At 52.7% G+C, this 15,766-nt stretch overlaps 1 protein-coding gene across 6 annotated transcripts in view; it reads right to left on the bottom strand.

Annotated features, from left to right (window-relative positions):
- CTIF (cap binding complex dependent translation initiation factor) overlaps window positions 1-15,297 on the bottom strand; it is a 324,401-nt gene extending 309,104 nt beyond the window's left edge. For 2 of the 6 annotated variants that reach the window (XM_019986752.2, XM_019986753.2), the window contains exon 1: window positions 15,094-15,296. The gene's annotated coding sequence lies outside the window, so the exon portion shown is untranslated. Of the gene's footprint in view, window positions 1-14,038; window positions 14,233-14,319; window positions 14,517-14,545; window positions 14,724-15,093 lie in introns of those variants that run through there. The other 4 variants (XM_070779021.1, XM_070779017.1, XM_070779020.1 and 1 more) reach the window with 4 other exon arrangements.
- Between the last annotated feature and the right edge of the window lie 469 nt (window positions 15,298-15,766).

Genomic DNA, 15,766 nt, shown 5'->3' with positions numbered 1-15,766 from the left:
CTGACTCTTTGTGACCCCATGGACTGTAGCCCGCCAGGCTCCTCTGTCCATGGGATTTCCCAGCCAAGAATACTGGAGTGGTTGCCATGTCCTTCTCCAGGGGATCTTCCCAACCCAGGGATCAAACCCATGTCTCCTGCTTGGCAAGAAGATTCTTTACCACTGCATTACCTGGGAAGCCCAACAACACACTCTTAGAGGGGATACAATTCAACCCAGAACAGTATGATGGATTATCTTTCTTCCTCTTTAGAATAGGAATATGTACAGACTCACAAATCCTTATCCAGGGCACCATCCTGTGCCATGCTGGACTGGTTTGGAATCTGGAGAGATGTCCAAAGTGAACAAAGAATGATCCTTCCCTAAAAGCTTCACATCAAGCATGGGCTGATGACACTGTGATTTCAGATTTCTATCCTCAAGAAACATGAGACAGTAAATCTCTGCTGTCCTAAATCAGCCACTTTGTGGTACTTTCCTGGGTCAGGAAACTAATGATGACCATGTGGAGACTGGATCCAAATCGGGAAAGGAGTATGTCAAGGCTGTACGTTGTCACCCTGATTATTTAACTTATATGCAGAGTACATATAAGTACTCTGAGTACTTATTTAACTTATATGCAGAGTACATCCAGCTAGGCTGGATGAAGCACAAGCTGCAATCAAGATTGCTGGGAGATTTATCAATAACCTCAGATACGCAGATGATACCACCCTTATGGCAGAAAGCAAAGAAAAATTAAAGAGCCTCTCAATGAAAGTGAAAGAGGAGAGTGAAAAAGTTGGCTTAAAGCTCAACATTCAGAAAACTAAGATCATGGCATCTGGCCCCATCACTTCATGGCAAATAGATGGGGAAACAGTGGAAATAGTGGCTGACTTTATTTTGGGGGGCTCCAAAATCACTACAGATGGTGACTGCAGCCATGAAATTAAAAGATGCTTACTCCTTGGAAGAAAAGTTATGACCAACCTAGACAGCATATTCAAAAGCAGAGACATTACTTTGTCAACAAAGGTCCATCTAGTCAAGGCTATGGTTTTTCCAGTAGTCATGTATGGATGTGAGAGTTGGACTATAAAGAAAGCTGAGTGCTGAAGGACTGATGCTTTTGAACTGTGGTGTTGGAGAAGATTCTTGAGAGTCCCTTGGATTGCAAGGAGATCCAACCAGTCCATCCTAAAGAAAATCAGTCCTGAATATTCATTAGAAGGACTGATGCTGAAGCTCCAATACTCTGGCCACCTGATGGGAAGAGCTGACTCATTGAGAAGACCCTGATGCTGGGAAAAATTGAAGGTGGGAGGAGAAGGGGATGACAGAGGATGAGATGGTTGGATGGGATCACCGACTCAATGGACACGAGTTTGGGTAAATTCCAGGAGTTGGTGATGGACAGGGAGGCCTGGCGTGCTGCAGTCCATAGGGTCGCAAAGAGTCGGACATGATTGAGTGACTGAACTGAACTGAAGATATGGAAACAACCTAAGTGTCCATCGACAGATGAAATACACTCACACACACACTCACACACACACACACTCACACACACTCACACGCACACACTCGCACTTGCACATTCTCACACTCACTTGCACACTCAGACACGCGCGTGCGCGCACACACACACACTCTCTCACACACACTCACACATTCAGACACACTCACGCGTGCGCGCGCACACACACACACACACACACACTGGAATACTACGTAGAAGTAAAAGAGAGTGCACATGGATAGACTTGGAAGGCATTATGCTAGGTAAAATAAGTTAGACAAAGAAATACTGTCTGATATCATTTATATGGGGAATCTAAAAAATACTGCAAACTACTGAATATAACTACAAAGCAGACTTGCAGATATTGAGAACAAACGAGTGGTTACCAGTGGAGAGAAGGAAGTGGGGAAGGGCAAAGTAAGTACAGGGGCTTAAAAGGTACAAACTGGTAAGTATAAAACAAACGCAAAGGATACACTGTACACCATGGGGAACAGAGCCAATATTTTTAGTACCTATAAATGGAATATAACCTTTAAAAAGTGTGCACCACTCTATTATACACCTGTAACATACAACATTATACATCAACTACACAACTCTTTGCAACCCCATGGACTGTAGCCCACCAGGCTTCTCTGTCCTGGGATTCTCCAGGCAAGAACACTGGAGTGGGTTGCCATTTTCTCCTCCAGGGGATCTTCCCAACCCAGGGATCGAACCAGGTCTCCTGCATTGCAGGTGGATTCTTTACTGAGCCACCTGGGAGGAACACATATTATATACCTATAACACACAATATTATACATCACTACACTTCAAATGGCAGAAAGTGAAGAGGAACTCAAAAGCCTCTTGATGAAGGTGAAAGCGGAGAGTGAAAAGGTTGGCTTAAAGCTCAGCATTCAGAAAACTAAGATCATGGCATGCGGTCCCATCACTTCATGGGAAATAGATGGGGAAACAGTGGAAACAGTGTCAGACTTTATTTGGGGGGGCTCCAAAATCACTACAGATGGTGACTGCAGCCATGAAATTAAAAGACGCTTACTCCTTGGAAGAAAAGTTATGACCAACCTAGATAGCATATTCAAAAGCAGAGACATGACTTTGCCAACAAAGGTCCATCTAGTCAAGGCTATGGTTTTTCCTGTGGTCATGTATGGATGTGAGAGTTGGACTGTGAAGGAGGCTGAGTGCCGAAGAATTGATGCTTTTGAACTGTGGTGTTGGAGAAGACTCTTGAGAGTCCCTTGGACTGCAAGGAGATCCAACCAGTCCATTGTGAAGGAGATCAGCCCTGGGATTTCTTTGGAAGGAATGATGCTGAAGCTGAAACTCCAGTACTTTGGCCACCTCATGCAAAGAGTTGACTCATTAGAAAAGACTATGATGCTGGGAGGGATTGGGGGCAGGAGGAGAAGGGGACGACAGAGGATGAGATGGCTGGATGGCATCACTGACTTGATGGACGTGAGTCTGAGTGAACTCCGGGAGTTGGTGATGGACAGGGAGGCCTGGTGTGCTGCGATTCATGGGGTCGCAAAGAGTCGGACACAACTGAGTGACTGATTTGATCTGATCTGATACTTCAAAAGAAAAGAAAAAATGTTTTAAAGACACATGGAGGAACTCACCTGCCTGCCTGCCTTCCAATACAGTTACATGAGAATGTGACAGGTGGAGTGTGGCAGCAAAGCGGTGACCACGAGGGGACAAGCCTGACCCAATATGCTGTAAATGGCTGTCTGGGAGGTTAGAATGAATGCTTAAGATTATTACTGCCCCACTGAAATAAGCAACTTTAGAAACCCCCAACATTTAGATTCCTGGTTAGTTATGTCTATAAACATCTTGTTTTCTAAGCGACTGTTAGTCCAGCTTTCTTTTGGCTGTAGCCAATAGCATTCTACAAGCCAGGTGGTTCTCATCTCTCCAAATGTCCATCTCTGACTCCAAAACTGAGATCACAGTGAGGTCGATATAAGACGAAACCTCGTGACCTTAAACCGAATCCCATCAGAGCACAGATGGAGCTTTCCCCTCTGGCCCCTGAGAAAAACAGGAAACATGCCAGTTTCTCTTGCAGCCAAGCCCCTCCCCTAGAGCATCCCTGCGTGCATCCTGCAGTACAAAGGACTGACAAGGGTGTCAGGTATGGCCCACACACCTGCACCCTCCCAGGCCCACGTGGCCATAAGCCCCCATTTGCCCAGGACAGTCCCCGTTTACATCTGTGTGCTCCCTTTCACTCTCAAAGGTGCCTCCATTTGGACAAAAAAAAAAAAAAGAGAGACACCTTACTTCTGGCTGCCTCGGCGCTCTTCTTTTTACTCCCCTACTTCCCACACCACACGAACACGAGGCCATTCTGTCTTCCCCACCAAAATGAAGTCGGGAGGCAGGGACCCTGCCAGGCTCACCCGAATTCCTCTGACCCACAGCAGGCGTCTGATAACAAATTTGCTAAACTGCACCAAATGTTAACAGAAGAGTCTTAAGCTGAAAGGTCTGGGGCAAGCCAGCAGAATGTGAACACGGAGAACAGTTTTTAGAGGGAGGAGAAACTGGGTACCTTCCCAGAATCCCTGACCTTCACCACTGGGTTTGTCAGGATGTCTGGCCATCCAGCTGGCTGATGCAATCCCGGGGCAAAGGCGGCTCGTGCTCTGCGTAAGCCCACACGGCACCTGTTGACTAAATGGACCCCGCAGATGCCAGCTGACCTGGGGACGCAAAGGAGCAGAAAGGCTTTGGCTTCCTCAAAGAAGAGCCCAGGGCGCTGCAGACCGACACCCAGAGACAAATAAACTGCATGCTGGGAAAACACTGTCATTGTCCACACCTTCCTGCCTGGGGACACACACTGTCCAGCAGGCCACTTTTGTGATCTCATGGTGCAGACTGTAAGCATCTCAGCAAGTGACCCATGAATACAGCAAAGGCCTGTGGGTTCTTGGCCTGAGGTGAGATCAGGGCACGGCCTCCCCCAAGGGACGGCCCTATAAGGGAGCAGCGTGGGGAATGCCTGCCCCACCCACTCCGAATGGAACCACACACATTCCTTCTGAATAACTTTTGGACTCAATTGTCACAACTACAGTTGGGCATTTCCATGTCTCTGCCTCTCTTCCTCTCCCTCACAGAGGTTACTTTTATTTAGTAACACATACAGAGAACACCTAGCTCTACTAGGGCACCTAAGAGACACTCAGTTAACCCTGATAGCTCAGTTCATAAAGAATCCGCCTGCAATGCAGGAGACCCCGCTTCCATTCCTGGGTTGGGAAGATCTGCTGGAGAAGGGATAGGCTACCCACTCCAGTATTCTTGGGCTTCCCTGGTGGCTCAGCTGGTTAAGAATCCGCCTGCAATGTGGGAGACCTAGGTTTGATCCCTGGGTTGGGAAGATCCCCTGGAGAAGGGAAAGGCTACCCACTCCAGTATTCTGGCCTGGAGAATTCCATGGACTGTATAGGCCATGGGTCTCAAAGACTGAGTGACTTTCACTTTTTCCCTGCATCAGGTTCCCAAGTCACTTACTACTGAAATGTATTCTGAGGTTGGAGGATAGAACTGCTTCTCTCGTCGCAATCTAAAAAGCACTGAGCCAACCTCTCAAAACTTCTACATCACAGCCAGCTCAGCAAACCTTACATCTCAGCTTCAAAAGCTCCCTCTTTGCTAAGTTAGGATGGAAGCTGGCTTGATTCTCAACAGAATCTTAACTTGACAAATTAAGGCCTTTCCAGCAAAAGCGAGCAGGATGCTGAAAGGCCTCCAAAACATCTTTCCCAACAGCCCACAGCTGAAGGGGCGATGGGTAGAAACCGTCAGGCAGCGCCTGAGGCTCACAGGAGGCCTTCCAGCTGCAAGAGCCTTCTAACGAGGGAAGGCACTGCCTGGTATAGCTGCACACTCCCGGCACCGCCGCACACTCCTGGCCACAGGAAGCCTTGGAGCAAGCGCTGGTGGAGACAGGATTCCCACTCCAGGGAGGAGGCCCACTAGATGACCTCTAAGATGTCTCCCAATTTTAAAATTCAAGAAAATCAAGCCTCTGGGCTTAGGGTAGACAATGGGGTGCATGGTCTGGAGGGACCAGGAGCAGCTGGAATCTGCACAGGGTACCTTGAGGGGGAGGCTGGTGGGCTACAGTCCACGGGGTCACAAACAGCCAGACACGACTGAGCGACTAAGCACACACACACACACACACACTGAGGGGGAACCTGGGCAGAAGTCTCGTCTGGAAAGATCCAGCCTGAATCAACAGCGGAGAGGACGTGAGGCCTTCCTGGACAGGCTTGTCTGCAGGCCTCTGCTGACAGGTGAAGCCTGGGGCCGGCACAGCCCTTCTCCAGAGCCCTGCACACGCCCTCTGCAGTGTGCACAGGTCACAAAGGCCCCTGTCAAAGGTTCCCACCAAGGCCTCTCTCTCCTCCTCCTCACTCAGGAACCCCCGGGTCCTACAGCATCTCTCCAAGGAGGAGACCCAAGTCAGTGAAGGGTGAAGAGCCCCAGAATCTTCCCGGCACTCCTGAGAGCCTAGAGCCCACAGGCAGGAAGACCCTGGCCCCCAGAGGCTTTATGTGCTAATTCCTTGTGTGTTAGTCACTCAGTCTTGTCTGACTCTCTGCAATTCCATGGACTATAGCCTGCCAGGCTCCTCTGTCCATGGAATTCTCCAGGCTAGAATACTAGGGTGGATCGCCCTTCTCTTCACCAGGGGATCGTCCCAACCCAGGGATCAAACCCTGATCTCCTGCATTGCAGGCAGATTTCTTTACCGTCTGAGACAGCAGGGAAGCCCCAAGCCGTGTGTAGTGGCCATCCAAAGCCACAAGAGGCCTGAGGTTTCAAGGTTGCAGGAACGATTTTTTTTCCTCCCCCCAGTTCAGGCCAAGACAGACAAGTTCCCCCTCCCCTGCTTCTATGCCAGAGGGCGGCTGTCTATTCCATCCTCTTTCCAAACCTGCATACCTTTGCAGGGGCCCGATTCAGGCAGGGCCCTCCACGCCAACTCCCAGTCTCACCTCGGACCCTGGAGGAGGCACTGTCAAGGGCTCAACAGCCTTTGGTTCTGAGACCCCTCAAGACACCCATAGCCACCCCCACCCCCAGGCCAGGCCTGGCATCAGCGCTTGCTTCGTGCTCCCTTCTGAGCTCCCTGGGGACTGCCCTTCCAAATGAGGAGCTCAGCTCTTCTCTGAAAGGATGCTAGTTGTATTTCATACGACATTTCTAGGTGCTTGGTAGTTGGAAGGTTTTCAAGATTTTTACTCCACTATGGTACTAAAAATATTCTAAATCAGTGTTGGAATCCTCTTTGGACTTGTTCACAGGAACCTCCCCGGGCTGACCTCCCCCACCCCTATCCCCACCCTGCACCAAACAACGAACTCTGGTCACATCCCTGCAGATCCAAATACATACGATGAACACCTACCATGTAGGTCCTGGGTGTTCAAAAATGGCAAGACTGTCGCTTGGCCTGAAACACAGCAGCTCTATTTAAATGCAGCATAGCAGGAGAGAAATTCCAGCAAACCTCTTCCATTTAACGAGCAGCCCACTATTTGCCCAGGTTATCACAGCTGTTTAGTGGCTTCACAGGTCCTCATCTCGTCTCCCAACTAGACCAGCCTATTCGTGGGAAGAGGTACAGGTCTCCCCTGCCCTTGACTCCCAGCCTGAGCGCCCAGGACAGAGATCTCACCAGGGTTGTTAAAAAATGACAAAGCCTCTCGCCTAACGCACTCAAATGCTTCCAGCTGAGGCGCGCTCTCAACTGTCTCCGGATTCTGCCAGCTGGGCCTCCAGCATGACACAGCATCCCTGCCTGGCTTCCCTAACGACAGTGGGCCCGGCATGACAAAGGCTTCTCTGACGACAGGAGGAAGAGGTCTTCTCCTTGTCTATAGCAGCCCCCACGGCGGTCCTGTCCCACAGCCAACCTCCCCCTACTCCCAGGACTGCAGCTCCTGCCCACACCTCCAGCTCAGGCTTCCACCCTGCGTATGGTCTATACGCAGGAGAAGACAGTTCCACTGGACTATCCTACCTGCGATTCCACTCGACGAGTCTTATGTTAAACTCACCACAACACCCCAGCACATCTGCTCCAGCCACCAGCAGAAGGTCACACCCCAGTAAAGGTCACCATCCACTCAGTCCAGGAGGCCAGAGACCTGGGAATCAACTGGGACTCCTCCCTTATCCCTCAAAGCACTAAAAACTGCAGACTTGACTCCCCAAGTGGCTTTAACATGTGACCTTTCCTCTACCTTCATCCACACAGCCCTGCTTCCAGGCCTCCTCTCCAGGGACAGGACCCTGCACGGAACCTGCTGTTGACTCACGGCCCAGGGGCTGCCTGGCTCCCAGTCCTGCTTGCTTCTGGCCCACTGTAAGTCCCATCCGCCCTGCCGAATTGCGAGGTCCCCAGCCAGGCTCTTCAGGTCCTCAGAGCTGGGCTCTGTACACACGCATCATTGTGCTCGACCAGCCTGCTGCTGCCCCTTCCTACACCCAGGCAGCCTTGGGCCTCCACGCCTTTGCACCCACGTGCCTTCCCCATAAACATCCTTCTCCTGTCTCCTCTCCAGGTTAATTCTTTTTCATACCTTCAGATTCAGCTCCTGCGTCATCTCCCTAAGGAAGCCCTCTCTGATTTCTGAGGCTAGAACAGGTGGCCCTTGTCTGGCAGGCAACTTTCTCCACCACTGCACTCACCACACCGTGCTGAGTTTAACTGTTTCAGCGTCTGTCTCTCCCGGGAGACAGTGGGCTCTTTGAAGGCAGGAGGGTTGCGCTTCTTCACTGTTGTAGCCCCAGGGCAGAGAAAAAGCCCAGACACTACAAGAAGCCCCCTCTGACTGCAGGATCCACCCACTCCTTAGTCAGCTCCACTCTGCCCAAGCACAGACAATTTCCCTTTCACCCCTTTTGGGTCATAGCCCCAGCTGAAAACCTCTTACCATGGCGTCTGCCATGACCCCAGACCTACTCCCAAATTCACCTCTTCCATAAAGTCATCCCAAACTAGCCCCAGTCTACATTATCACTGCTATGACACCTGCCTCCCGTACTTTATCCATCCCACCCCCTGGGTAATTTAGGACTTCGGTCTGACTCCATGGTTGGACATCAGCTAGTAGTGGATATCATAAAGAAGGAGCTACAAAAGAATTTTTAAGCTCCAAAAAGTTTGAGACCCTCCACTCACAAAACCGTAATGAGGATGTGGCATGTGGACCACCTCAGCCCAAGACACCAGATTTGAAGTCTGAAGACTTGGGATCAGACGCCTGCCCTACTGCTTACTTCTGACTCAGACATGTCACTAACCGTTAGTACTGAAACTAACAGGCTCAGTTTCCCCATCTGCAAAATGGGAATAATGATAACAGCCTCACAGGGCTGTTATATAAAGCAGATAAGGTCACTGGTGTGAAATACATCATAAACTGCACACCCAAGTCAAGTGTAGGGCAAAATGACTGTCTCCAGTGGCAACCAATTCCCCATCCAACTCCACTATGCCCAGCCCAGTAGTTCCTGTCCTTACTTGAGTTAGGTAAGAATCGAATGAAGTCTGTGGATCCTCCTCCTAGAAAAATGCACATATATAACAGCTTGGCAAACACCTTTACGAGGTTCCTGAGGACCCCACCATGGGAAGGGAAAGCCACAGACCAAACTTAAGCGCACTAGAAGGCCCCAAGCATAAAACCCTCTCCCAAATACACCAGACTCCTAGGAGCTAGAGAAGAAAGACAGAGCAAGGAAGACCAGTGTCAACAGAAAACTATCTCAAGACTCCAAAAGAAAGAAAAAGATGTAGTGTTTTCACTCTTCGGGAAGTAAGAACCCCACCTCTTTCCAGAAAGCATCACAGTGTTTGGCAGAAACCAACACAATTCTGTAAAGCAATTATCCGTCAGTTAAAAAAAATATTAATTTTTTTAAAAAAAGAAAGCATCACAGAACAGAGAAAGATTAAATGAGGCATCAAAATTTAGTAGGCCTTCTTGTTCCACTCTGCCAAGGGCTCCCTGTGACTTTGGGTGAGTCATTTCACCTCTCTGCGCCTCGGGGTCTTCAGCTTATCAGCAAGGCCCTCCCGGGGTGTCTGGATCTCAGGATGTGTCTGTTCTCACTCTGTTCTGAACCACGGCTCTGGCCTGGGTTTAATTCAGATGTAACAGGCAGCGGTCGATAGTCAGCATCGCAGTAATTTTGAGAGAAGGCCACTGTGACAGCAATGTTCTAAGTTAAACTGCACGCAGGATGAGACAGGAGGGCAAAAGAGTAAAAAGCCTGAATGTGAACGGCTGAGTTCAGGTGACCAGTGAGTCAGCAGTGAGGCCCAGAGGTAGAGGACCCCCCTAAAAGAACATCAAAAGGGGCCGCCGCATTATTGGGTAAGCTATGCAGAAACGCCATCAGGTCTGGAGAATTCCCAGAAACTGCAATTTGCCCGTCTGTTTGTACCTCCTGTTCTCGCTCTAGGCTCAGAATTCTCTCCCCATCCTAACCACCACCTCCTGCTTCCCTGTTCATGATGTGAACTTAAAACAAGGCTGCTGCTAAGTCGCTTCAGTCATGTCCGACTCTGTGCGACCCCACAGACTGCAGCCCACTAGGCTCCTCTGTCCCTTGGACCCTAAAACTGAGAAGAAATTGGAGAACAGTGTCAGGGACCGCAGAAGTCAGTTGGGCAATGAACAGCTAAAAAAAGCAGACTCATATTAGAAAATATACACAGACCTACGAGACAGAAACTACTAAACTCGGGCAGGGCTTGGCTGAGATTTTGATCAAAAGCCACTGAAGACAGGCTATCACAGCCCATCACAGCTGGGGCAGGACCCTGGAGGACAATGTGTCTGCTCCTCACTGCCCAGTAGACTAACCTGTGGGCTGGCTTCAGGGTCATCTCCCATGAGCTGCCTAACTTCTACAAAAGGACAGACCTCCAGGGCCCACCTGGCAGGTTCCAAATAGTTTGAAATTCAGAGCAACAAGGCTCTTCTTCCCCTGTTGCTTCTTTCTGCATTTGCTATAGGAAAGAGACTGGCACTATGAGTTCCTTGCAACCAACATACGTGAAATTTACTAAGTCCCAGGGTGAGTGCTCTAAAATATTTACAATTTGTTCCCTCCTGTAGGCTCTGAATCATCTGTTTTTTTGCACTGCAACTTAGCTGTTTCTGCTATCCTGTCTCTGTGTGCCCCAAACACAGCAGCCCAGGAAAGGTGCTCAACAAATATTTGCTGGACTCAAAATCTTACATTTGTCTCCACAGCTAGAAGATGTTTTGGCAAGCAGTGCTAAACTGTATGTTAAATTTTCTGCATGTGTACTTCAAGAAACACAAACATGCTCAATACATATTTGTAAATGAATAGTTGATTACCTAGCCAACCCTAATAACCCCCCAGGCTGTGTCTGAGAACCTTCACTGCCTGAACTCTGAGAAATGCACACAGTTATGTAGGAGCTTTTTGTTCTTTTAAAGGCTTCCATCCCTGGAGATGGAGGGGGCAGGGAGTAGAACCTGCATGGTTTCTCAGGAGCTATACTTTAAATCCATGGTTTTGGAACCAGCAAGGAACAAACCTTAGATTCAATAGGGACCCCATAAACACACCCATATGAACACAGGCATATGTTGCAAAAACATATATCCATATGTATTTATTACATGCAGTTATGATTCTGGTACATACTGCATGCATCAAAGCTGACAATCATTCACCAACTGTAAATTATCAGATAAGTGATAATAACAGCAATGCAGACTTCTGCTTTTTTAATACTTATTCTCATTAGGACTAGCAGTGAACCAAGTGTTTTTTGACAAAGAATAAATACCATAATTTCATACTGTTCATGGGTGTTGGAGAAGATTCTTGAGAGTCCCTTGGACTGCAAGGAGATCAAACCAGTCAATTATAAAGGAAATAAGTCCCGAATATTCATTGGAAGGACTGATGCTGAAGCTGAAACTCCAATCCTTTCGCCACCTGATGTGAAGATCTGACTCACTGGAAAAGCCCCTGATGTTGGGAAAGACTAAAGGCAGGAGGAGAAGGGGACAACAGAGGATGAGATGGTTGGATGGCATCACCAACTCGATGGACATAAGTTTGGGCAACCTCCAGGAGTTGGTGATGGACAGGTAAGCCTGGGGTGCTGCACACAGTCCATGGGTTTGCAAAAAGTCAGACACAACAGAGCAACTGAATGATCAAACTGAAATACCATAATTTACCCGCTGTCTTAGGTTTAGTATTTCCTAGGGTGCCAAGACCTACACTTACTAAAAGAAGAAAAAAAGTTGGCCACTATTTAAGTTAAAAGGCCACAGACTGGGCTTCCTTGGTGGCTCAGTGGTAAAGAATCTGCCTGCCAGTGCAGGAGACTTGGGTTTGATCCTTGATCAGGGAAGATCCTACATGACCCAGAGCAACTAAGCCCATGGGCCACAGCTATTCAGTCTGTGCTCTAGAGCCTGGGACCCCCAACTACTGAGCCCATGTGAGGCAACTACTGAAGCCCGAGTACTCCCAGAGCCTGTGCTCCACAACAAGAGAAACCAAGGCAATGAGAAGTCTGTGTACCACAGCTAGAAAAAGCCGGGGCAGGAAGGAAGGCTCAGCACAGCTATAAATAAATAAACAAATTAAATTATTTTAAACCAACCCCCCCCCCCCCCAAAAAAAAGCCACAGTCTAAGAAGTGAAATCACAGAGAAGCTTCAGGCAAGTCTCCTTACTTTTTGAGCCTCAATGTACGGTTCTGTAAAATGGGGTTAATATCCCCCATACCTCACGGGGCCGTCTTAATAAATGCGATGATGGGGAAGGCGCCTAGACATACAAACATATTATTATTCTAGTAATCTGTTAATCACTGGTGACATTGTACCCCCGGATGCGTTACAAAATTACTGCTTCCAAGTGCACGTTATCCAAGACAGACACTTGACACAGCAGGGTGAGATGATCTGTGTGTAAATCGAATCCTGTCTCAAGCACTTTAAGGGAGCTTCCTGGGGCCACCTGAGTGCATCCCGCGAGGGGCCAAACATCTTAACGTCTGCTCAGTGCGTTCTGTTCCAGTATAACCGGGTTTTCTTGAAAGCCAAGCAATTTTTCTCGCGCGTTCCCAGAATGCTCGGAGCCCGGCTCCGTGAGGTTTTCGGCCCAGACCCGGCGCTGGACAGGAGGAACAGGGCCGGACAGCCTGTGGGCCCCTCCCCGCCCTCTGGGCGGCTCCTTCCTCTCGCTTTCAGCTCGGGCGGTAGCGGCGCTCGTGCTGTGTCACTTTCGCCTTCGAAAGCCCCCAGCCACTGCGGAACCAGCAGCCCCGGTGGCTTCCTCCCTCAGCGCACAGGCCCTGAGCCTGGGAGATAATCCCCTGTCGCAGAGACCCAGCTCTGGGAGGGCAAAGACCTGCCTGCGCCCGGCTGGGCAGTCGGCAGCCGGCACCCGCGCCGGAGGTAGCTTGGGGCGGAGCGCGCAACCCGGCGGGCCGGGCAGCCTTCGGCCTCCACTGTCTCTAGGACGAAGAATTGGGAGGGGGTACGCAGGGCGCGCCGATTCCCTCCAGGATCTGCGAAGGCAGCAGCAGGAGCGGCCGCGCGCACCCACAGCGCGCCCCGGGCCAAGGGTCAACCGAGGGGGGCGGGGGCGCGACACAAGCGCCCCGCCGCTCCTCCAGGCCCAGCCAGACCAGCCCGCGGCGCCGCAGAGTAGATGGCCAGCCTGCCGGGTCCGGTTGGGGCGGGGGGGCGTCGGGGACTCGAGGAGAGGGACCGTGGCACGTCTCTGGCCGGGTCCTCTCTCACCGACCCGGCTCATTCGCAACCCCAGGATCTCCCCGAGCCCTCGGCCGGCGACCCCCCGACCCCGACTCCAAGGAACCAGGGCGCTGGCGCGGACACACACACGACTACGAGCCCCGGCGGGACCGATCCCCGCGGGGGCTCGGGGCCCACGCGCGTCCCCACTACGCATCGGTCTGCGGTCCCCGCCCCGCCCCCCCCCCCCCCCCCCCCGCGCACACACGCCAGAGCGGTGTGTACACACACAAACAGCTGGGCGGGGGAGGCGACGCCTCACTCCCTGAGTGGGGATGCACACCGTGCCACCAGCCACCCCTCCCCTTTACACGCCGCACCTCCCTCTCTGTTCACACCTGCCCCCCACCCCCCACCACAACACCAACCCTGAAAACTCCGCGAAACCAAACAGCTAAAGCCGCCCAGATGAGGGGCTCAGACCTCTACCACCTCCCCCCCGCCACAACTGTCATTTAACATCAGAGGAGAGACGGACCCAACTCAGATGCGCGGTCCCCGGGACGCCTCCCCCAGCGGTACCCAGGCTCCGACAAGCGGCCCTCCAGGGCACCAGATCTCCGCTGCAGCCGAGCCACCGCCCCCCTGCCCGCCGCCCACGACCCCCCTCTCCGCCCCACACACACACCCCACCAGGACCCGCGTCCGGGACAGTCACCTGCTCGTTAAAGAACCCGAGCCGGAGCCCACTCCGCTCCGGCCCGGGTCACCAGCCACCGCGAGCTGGCTTTTCAGAGCCTGTCAACTTAACCCTGACTCCGCCGGACAGGTCTGTTCCCCGGGCCCGATTACACAGCGGCGGCAGGAATAAGAACGTAAAAAAAGAAAGAATCACTGCTGTGGGGAAGGTCCAAAGCTGCGACCGCAGTGAAGCCAGCGATCCGGCTTCCTCCTCTGCTCCCACCCCCGCCCCGCGCCCCCCGCGGTCCGCGGGCTCACCAGGGACGGAGGGAGGGTGCAGCCTGTCTAGACGACAGACATCTCCGCGCCCGCGGGGACGGGCGCGCACACACACACACACACACTCACACGCGGCCGCTGCCACAGACACAATCGGTCGCCGGAGGACGGAGGGGCAGCGTGAAGACACTCCCAGGGTCCCTCCGGGAGCCGCGAGAGCGGCAGCCTCCGGCCCCTAGCCGCCACCCGGAGCCGCGCTCCCTACCTCCGCCGACTACGGTCAGAACAGCTGCAAGTTTGGCCGGTTCCTGAACCAATGCAGCAAATGCGGGCTTCAAAACAAAAGGGAGAGGAATCACGCTCGCTCGCTCGCTTCCTCCCTCCGGGTCGGAATCCGGCACATGACAGCGGCTACACCGCGCGGCTCCAACGCGAGCCGGGCTTCAACCGTGCACCCCCTCCTCACCCCACGCTAAGAGAGCCCCCCTCCTCCCCTCAGGGCTACGGCTCCCCTACTGGCGGGGAACCGGCTGAGAAGGGGCAAACCTGGGGAGGGGGCGAGATCTCAGAGTGCTGTCCCCGACAGAGGCGGGGACGCAGGATGGGCGCGGACGACCGGCTGCCCCGGGCGCAGGGTGGGAGGAGGAGGTAGGGGGGTAGGGGGCTAATTGTTTGGGGTGGTTTTCCCGGATTATCTGTAAGCACGCACACGTCACAGAGCCCTTCCTCACCGGTCCCGGAATCGACCCGCAACGGGAGATGACTACACGAGGCGGGGGGGGAGGGGGGGCGGACGGTCGGGGAGATGCTCACCTCGGGGTTCCTCAGGCCGCCGCTCCGAGCCCGAGTCGGGGGTGGGGTGGGGGGGTGGGGGAAGGGGGCAGGGAAAGAGAAGGGAGGGAGGAGGCTCGGGAGAGCCGATCCCCCGTCCCGAGTTCCGCGCGTCCCGGCGGCGGAGGGGGGCCTCCGGCGCCCCAGCGCACAAACCCAGCCGAGAGGGGAGGGAGGGAGGGAAGGGAAGGAGGGAAGGAGGGGCGGGCGGGGGGAGGGAGCAGAGGAAGGAAAAAAAAAAAAAAAATGATCCCTGCTCTGACACAGGGAAAGAGAATGTAGGAGGGTGACGTCCAGGCCCCGCCCTCCCCTCCGGCCACGTGCAAAGACATGAAAGGAACGAGGGCGGCGGGAGGCCTGCTGGGTAATGTAGTTCGCCTTTCTTTCCTGGGATGGCGGGCCCTGGAGAAGCGGGGCGCCGCTGGGGCGCGGGGACTGGCCGCCCGAGCAGCCCAGATAGCAGGTCTAGCCTCGCCGAAACCCCACGCCCGGCGCCCGATCCCCACCCCACCCCCAGCGCGCTGGCGCCGCCCCGCGTGGGAACCTCAATTGGGGACTTGGGCGAGGAAGGAAACATTTGATTTTAGGGACAGGACGGCTTTAAGGATGAGGACTTCCTTGCTCTTAAGTGCTAAGTCCGTCCTTAGAGCAGATA

This window comes from Bos indicus, chromosome 24 (assembly GCF_029378745.1).
Source record: "Bos indicus isolate NIAB-ARS_2022 breed Sahiwal x Tharparkar chromosome 24, NIAB-ARS_B.indTharparkar_mat_pri_1.0, whole genome shotgun sequence".
Lineage (NCBI taxonomy): Eukaryota > Metazoa > Chordata > Mammalia > Artiodactyla > Bovidae > Bos > Bos indicus.
The sequence above is the reverse complement of the archived record's forward strand: the minus strand, read 5'-3'. Positions and strand labels throughout refer to the sequence as shown.